The 8,067-nt window shown below is 45.2% G+C and overlaps 1 long non-coding RNA gene across 1 annotated transcript; it reads left to right on the forward strand.

The window, feature by feature from the left end:
- The first annotated feature begins 1,932 nt into the window (after positions 1-1,932).
- LOC125914394 (uncharacterized) lies at positions 1,933-2,735 on the forward strand. Its single transcript, XR_007455293.1, has 2 exons — positions 1,933-2,495; positions 2,609-2,735. It is a non-coding gene; the product is annotated as an uncharacterized LOC125914394 (long non-coding RNA).
- Positions 2,736-8,067: the final 5,332 nt, after the last annotated feature.

The raw sequence follows: 8,067 nt of genomic DNA on the forward strand, positions 1-8,067 counted from the left end.
ATTTTAGAATACCCCATTACTGGCTGTTGGAACGTGTGACGGAAAGCATGGAAATGGGGCCTACATAGGAAGTGTGGTGCAGGGGTTTTGAGAAGCAAGGTGAGAATCATACATGCTCTGTCCTATTGATAGCTTTCAATGGCTGACTTGCCTCATGATTCTAGAACATTCTAACTAGGATGTGTAATTTTCACGGGGTGGTTGATATGCTTCTATTGACAAAAATGTGATAATATACTAAATAAAATGCCAATGATTATGTTATTCTGATATTTACAAGCTTTTGCATGATTGGCCTCTTTAGTTTAATAACAATAATTTCCAGTGATGTTTATATATTGTATTGTATCTGTATGTTCAAATTTATGATTTAGCACAACTTTAAATCTCTGCATGGAAAAGAAATATGATATAAAAATAGCAAATTTAAGGTTCAACATCACTCCTATTCTTCATTCTTCGTGCCAATCTATGCACCCTATGGAGCTAATCCATGCACAGAGGCAGTCTGATTCTTGATTGGCGTGCACTGAGGTGTGTATTATTGGGACAATTCATCAATGGCTTGCATAATTATGCATTCTATCTGGCCTTTTGCTTTCTATAGGCAATGTCTACCTTTGAAGAACGTTCATTAGGTCTGCATATATACAAAAACATATAGTATATTTTTAAAAATATTGTAAAATATTACATGTATGTTTCTGAGCAAAAACTATAAAGCATAATAACTTGTGTTCATTCAGATACTTGACATTTGGGGTGTCAGTGTGGGGCTTCACGAAGGGTACTAGCTGGTGGTTAAGATCTTTGCCTGAAATCCCAGTCAGTCTCTGTGGTTGTATATGCTGGAATAAAAATGGATCTTGGGCAGGTTGCAGTGAGTTCCTGAGGAAGAGGCAATTCACGCTTTCTCACAGCCAGGATCACAGAACGTAAGGGGCTGCTTGCTTTTTGATGAGAAGCAGCATTTTAGGTGCTTTGAAAATCCACGTCGATGAAATACTTTTGTCTAGACCTTTCTCTTCATTTCATGCATACTCTTCACCCATCGAGAAACACACGTGCTGAAATAGACAGTCATTATTCTGAGGCTAAGATAACGGCATGGACCAGATTGCGAGACCCTGGTTAAAATGAAGAAATATGTGGAACCCAACAAAAGCAGCAGAGACGGGGGGGGGGGGGTTTACTCACGGCGAAATGAGGCCGCCTAATGCCCTATTTGTGAGAATATCACTGGCTTCTAGAATAACAGGAGGCAGACATTCTCTGACACCGACACTACTGCTGGTGAAACCAGAAACTCCCTTACCTGGGTGTAAAACTTTTGTCTTTTGGGGATTTTTAAACACACTTCTACTGAGCCCTTCCAACAGTCTCTGGAGGGGAGGCCAGATGGGAGTTAGCACTCCCATTGCCCTGGTGACGCCTGCGGTGGGTGGGACTACCGGTGATTTCTCCCCCTGGCGGGGTCGTGACTCTTCCAGTGTTTCCTTGGGCAGTGACCACGGAGCTTTTCACGGCGTGGCCTCAAGGCGGCCTGGCAGGCCTCTCCAAGCCCAGGGATGCCTGCAGGCCGGGATTGTCCCTCCGTGCGTAAACCCGGCTACAGCGCCCCCTGTTCACTCAAACGCTAATCCACGCGCTGCCCTGAGGTGTTTCATGGGTATGATCCGAGTCCGCAGGAAGGAAGAGGATCTGGGTGGGCCTCGGTCAATCAGCCGAAGCGCTGAGGATTCCCTCGGGAGGACGTTTTGCTGGCGGACGCGGTCCCCAGTCCTGTCCTGGAGCCCCAGCTGCTCTTCCCGCCACGGGCTTGGGACTTGCTGAGCCTCCACGGTCACGGCAGCCGGTCCTTCGCCGCGTCTCTTCAGGGCTTTCATCCACGGACAAACCCACCCGCCTTGAGCGCGCGGCCACCCCTCTCTCCTGCTTCAGGTGTCTCGGGACACAGCGCAGCTGCTTTGCGAGCAGTCCTGCCAACCGCAGGGATTCCGGGGAAAGCCGCGGCTGCAAAAACGGCCGGTTCACTGGCGCGGGACGCACGGCCCGTGGCGGCATCTCAGGACTCGGGAGGCTTCGAGGTCCCCCCGGTTCACGGTCCTCAGCACGCAGGGGAGGGTGGCCTCAGGAGGCACTTGGGTGGGACGGGCGTGGGTAGTGTTTGGTTTGGGGCCTCAACGACTCTCCTGAGTTCTCGGTCCTGGAAAAAAAGGCTCCGACCTTCAGAATTCTGATTTCAGCGGCCTTGCTTAGCTCAAATATGCCTTTGTTTTAGCCTGGATCCGGAGCTCGTCATTGACTTCAGGGCACCCGGGGCGTTTCCCTGAGATGCCGATGTTGGCCGAGGACCTGCGACAGAAGCCCTGTTGCATCCAGCACACGGCGCCTGGGGTCCTGGGCCGAACTCAGCTGTTACGGACCGGGCGGGACCGAAGTGCGGCCCCACATTCTCTTGCTGAAACCCTAGCCCTCAGCGTGGCAGATCTGGAGTAAGGGCTTTCAGGGTGCAGTTAAGGTTGAATAGAATCATACAGGCGAGGTCTTAACAAGACAGGATGGGTGCCTTTAGAAGAGGAAGGGAAGTTTCTCTGTCTCCCCACAGGCTCTGAGGACAGTCCAGGCAGCAAGAAGGGGGCCATCTGCAAACCAGGACAACTTTCACCAAAATCCAACCATGCCGACACCTAGACCTTGGACTTCCAGCCTCCAGAACTGCGAGAAAATAAATTTCTCTTGTTTAAACCAGTCTGTGGTATTCTGTTATGGCAGCCTGCACTAACCGAGACAAGACTGACTGTGATCAATTTTGGAGCCATCGATTTTAGGGACAAAGAACCTAAAGGATCATTTTATTATTATTATTATTATTATTATTATTTTCTTATTTAAGAAGATAAATGGGTGCCTGGGTGGCTCAGTCGGTTAAGCATCTGAATTTGGCTCAGGTCATGATCTCACAGCTCATGGGTTCAAGCCCCGCGTGGGGCTCTGTGCCGACAGCTCAGAGCCTGGAGCCTGCTTCACGTTCTGTGTCTCTCTCTCTCTGCCCCTCCCTCACTTGAGCACGTGCACGCTCTCTCTCTCCCTCAAAAACAAGTAAATAAACATTAAAAAAATTAAAATAAATGAGTTTTTCACTAAATGAGATGGAACACACCCAAAATGATCAGTAGTACTTATCCCCGAGGGACAGTCAGTTCAAGACATAAAGGTTTGCTGAATGGCTATACCAGCTGTATAATGGGTTTCACGAAATAAGAAATGAGGGTGGCTCAGCTGGTTGCATGTCTGACTCCTGATTTTGGCTCAGGTCCTGACTGTAGGGTCATGGGATCGAGCCCCACGTCAGGCTGTGCACTGAGCGTGGAACCTGCTTAAGATTTTCTCTCTCTGTCCCTCTGCTCCTCTACCCTGCTCACTTGCACTCTGTCTCTTTCTCTCAAAAAAAAAAAAAAAAAATGGATTGGACCCTATAATCACTGAAATAAAGCCTACTGTGCAAAAACAGCTAAAATGTAACACCTTTAAATTTAATTTGAACATCCTTTGGTGTTTATCGAAGTTGTGAGTCTACTTACTGCTTCCTGGGCAAAAAGGAAGGTGTGAGAATTCTGCTGTCTGTGAATAAAGCACTGAATGCAGAACGTTTTCCCTTTGGGGTTTTCTTTATGTTCCTACTGGTCGCCATTGCTGTAACTTTTGCTCAGATACCACCCTGCGGTCTCGCTGATGGACTCTGTGTACCTCTGGCCTTCTTGTCTCCTGCTGCGTCTTATTCGTCCAGCATTCAGTGGTCAGGGACCGTTCCCACACCAGCAGCTCCGAAACAGACCTCCTCGAGAGTTGACAATTCTAAGTTAGAGTACAGGGTCTGCATGTAGACTGATCTGGCTTTCAATCCTATTCGTCTTTAAATGGCAGTCATTTGAGGGCCCCAGGGTTTGCATTTTTCAAACAGAAATAATAACAGTTATGTCAGGGCTTAGGCTAAATAGAAAGTATTTTACAAAGGGTAACACAGGGGATGTCTAGGTGGCTCCGTTGGCTCTTGGTTTCAGCTCAGGTCATGATCTCATGGTTCGTGAGTTCAAGCTCCGCGTAAGGCTCCCACTGAAAGTTCGGGGTCTGCGTGGGATTTTCTCTCTCCCTCTCCCTGCGCCTCCCTCGCTCTCTCACTATCAAAATAAATATATAAACTTTAAAAGAAATTTCAACAAAGGGTAACACATGTAGAGTCCTTTGCATGATACTTCCTCCTGTAAATATCCCACACATATTAATTGCTTGTGTTTATTACTACGGAGGAAGATGCCCCGACATAACAAATCTCCAACCTTTCTGGTCACAAACCATAATCCATCCACTGCAAATCTGCTTTAAGGCTGTGTAGTAAATTCACTCATTTGCTCATGGGGATAATTTATAACGATATGTGTGGTCACAACTTTCATTATGCACAGTTCCTATTTTTTGGAAGAGGAACATATCGCCCATGAGATATAAAGGGTAAATTCTATTGGCAGAGAGATGTATAAGAGAAGCTGCTGTCATTTTGATGTCCGTATATCAGATTGGAAAGGGGCCTGGCAATGCCATATGCCTTTGGTGTCTGGAATTTGATTCTTCAATGATACAAGTAAGAAACAGTGGGTTTGAGGAACATCTCCTCATGGGTTTAGGAGCTTGTTTTATGATTTAAAAAAAATCACTAAATAGAGGATGAATTAAGATGTTTGATCTGTTTCAAAAACTGGTATTACAATCAATATATTCGGCTCTGCTCTTTTTCTCTTCTGAAGTCATAGTGTTTTATTTTTGGATAGAAACGAGTATAATCATATCCATAGAAACGAGTATTTCTCATATATCCTAGGGGACATAAAATGTAGGCTAGAAAATACAATTGGATAAGCTTTTGGCTGTGAGGATTATATTTAGTCAACGAAATATATAATAAGACCAAAATAAAATTTTAACCAAATATTGAAAAGTCTTAAATTACATATATATCTATACGTGTGTGTGTATATCTGTCTGTCTGTCTAGGTAGAAAGACTCAACCCTATGAAATTTCAGGTTTTAGGTCACTAACTATAAAATATCAGAAATTTCAGAGTTCGACCTAACTACATGCATACAGAAGAAAAGTGTGATTATTATAAGATTTTGTCACCTGTCACTTTATTTGCTTTTATTTTTGTTTTTAAAGTTTATTTATTTATTTTGAGAGACAAGGAGAGCAGGCGGGGGAGGAGGGCAGGTAGGGGAGAGAGAACCCCAGGCAGGCTCCGAGCTGTGAGCACAGAGTCCGACGTGGCGCTCGAACCCACAAACTGCGACATCGTGACCTGAGCTGAAACCGGGAGTGGGATGCTTAACCGACTGAGCCACCCAGCGCCCCCGTTTGCTCTTATTTCAATGATGTATTCTTGCCACTGTATTCTTGGGTCCAAGCATGACCTTAGTAGAAAGACAGTCGCAGCACCAATCACATGAACACTACGCATGTCAGACCTTATTCCTAGCCCCAGTTCACGGCTTCAAGGCTAATTGTAGCACTTGCCTCTATCATATATTACCGTGCGTTTGAAAATCTAAATCGTTTTCTTTGAGGAGTTTCAGCTGGTAGAAGGAATGCATGTTGGTGGCCACAGGGGGACAACACAGCATGGGGGCGAATAAAAGCCAGACTTGTCCCCTCTCCCTGCCCCCTTCCTTCAAGCCAAGGCCGAGGCATCTCTGTATTTCTGTGTGGTTTCCCGTCAGGGCACCGGATCTCACATGCTGACCGCGTGCTGATGGGCGGCCTCCCTCCCTCCCTTCTGCCTTTATTTTCTGGTTGTCCTGCCGTCCCAGGTGCCGGGACGCCCGTGGTCTGCTGCAGAGCGAGGTCTGTCCAGGTGGCCAAGGGAGCAGGGCAGGCCAGCTCACTTCCCCCTTTCATTCTTGTGGCGTCACACTTGACTACAGTGTTTGCAGAAGCGTGACTAGATGAGAGGAATCCCACTCCCCATCCCCATGTTACCTTTTTTCCCCCGAATCGGGCCCCTCTATCTCTGGCCTTCCTGTCCAGCAACTGTGTCTTCTTGCCACTCACAGAACTGGACAAAATCAGGCCGAGCTGCTTGGAATTCAATCGTTCATCGGAATCACCCAAAGGACTTCCTAAACACTGACTCCTGGGCTCCACCCCTAGAATTTCTCAGTCAGTAGGTCGGGGGGCTGGGGGGCTGCACAAGAATTTGTATTTCTAACAGTTTCCCCGGTGATGCTGGTGTTGCTACTTGGGGACCACACTTTAGGTCTACGTAATTTCTAAGTTTCCTTAGGTTTTGACCATTTGTGATCGGGAACAGCAATCGTGGTCACTGTCAGTAAACTGCCAATAAAACTATGTAGTTTGGCACTTAAACTTTTTTTAATGTTTATATTTATTTTTGGGACAGAGAGAGACAGAGCATGAGCAGGGGAGGGGCAGAGAGAGAGAGGGAGACACAGAACCAGAAGCAGGCACCAGGCTCTGAGCTGTCGGCACAGAGCCTGACGCGGGGCTCGAACCCATGAACCGTGAGATCATGACCTGAGCCGAAGTCGGACGCCCAACCGACTGAGCCCCCCAGGAGCCCCCGTTTGGCACTTTTGACCATGACTAAGGTGGAGGATGTTCATAATATATCCACCAGCATTCTCCTGAGCAGTCTGCCGGGAGCTTGATGTGACTCCAACGTTGGGTCTATTTTCCATTTAAGTATATGCCGAACTTGAATGGCTAGTGTTTACATTTTAGAAATTGGTAGAGACATAGAAGCCAATTCGCATGCAATCCGATTCCTGAGTGAGCTTGTCATTCAACAAAATAATGTTATATAATAGCCTGCCTAGTGATGTGAGTCTCCAATTACCTACCCTGCCTTGTAAAATATTGATCCTTAAGGTTGAGGATAATGGGACTACAGTGATTGATAAATAGGATTTACACTGTAATTCTGGATCTCAGAGAATTCAACCAAAAAGGAATTTATTTGGGCTATGATGCCTGTTTCTAGTCAGGGCATCAGGTGCAAAATTTATGTTTCTTATCTATCATTCTGCTAGGTTCATGGGTTCTGAGGGAAATAATCCTATTTCCCTGCTTAATAAATACACGGTAAGCTCATTAATTACACTGAGATTAATGTGGCATTTAGCGCAGATACGAAAAAGTGCACTGCATTGAGTATTTGACCTTTTACATTATTAAAACTTAAAATGGGCTAAAATTTAACATGCAGAACAAATCCAGAAATAGAATTAGCATGCTTCTGAAAGTTTTTATATTTTATTCTGCTGCCTTCCAATAAGAACTTAGCAGCAAAATCATCTAAGAAAATACAAATAGAACTGATTTTTAAAAACTGTATGGATACCGTTAAATGCATCCTTTATTACACTAATTATAATAGAACAAGTAATTCTCTTTGTCTGCAGCTCTACTAGGTTAGAGGAGTAAAAACAGACTAGATAAAAAGCACATTTAAATGGGATTATAGATTTCAGTTTAAAATTTTGAAATACGCCCAATACATCTTGAAGGAAAAGCAAAGAATAAAGTACAGAACCTAGTATTTCTTTTTAATGTGTACACACACACACACACACACACCATAGTTTCAAAAGCCAAATAATTTGGGGCACCTGGGTGGCTCAGCCAGTTAAGCACCTGACTCTTGATTTTGGCTCAAGTCGTGATCTCATGGTCCTGAGATTAAGCCCCTCGTGGGGCTCCGCACTGGGCATGGGGCTTGTTAAGGATTCTTTCTCTTTCCCTCTGCTCCTCCCCCACTCGCACACACACCCTCTCCCTCCCTCTCTCTCTCTCTCTCTCTCTCAAAAGCTAAATAAATATTTAAAAAACCCAAATAATTAATAATTAAGGAAAATCACTATGCAATCCTTTCTCTTAATAATAAAACGGAAAAGCCTATTTGAAAGGACAGACACAGTTCAGGTTACTTTTCTTACTGGTTTCTTCATATATTTGTATCCTAAGAAGTTTCAATTAAGCCTGCAAACCCTTAGTCA

This window comes from Panthera uncia (assembly GCF_023721935.1).
Source record: "Panthera uncia isolate 11264 chromosome D3 unlocalized genomic scaffold, Puncia_PCG_1.0 HiC_scaffold_8, whole genome shotgun sequence".
Lineage (NCBI taxonomy): Eukaryota > Metazoa > Chordata > Mammalia > Carnivora > Felidae > Panthera > Panthera uncia.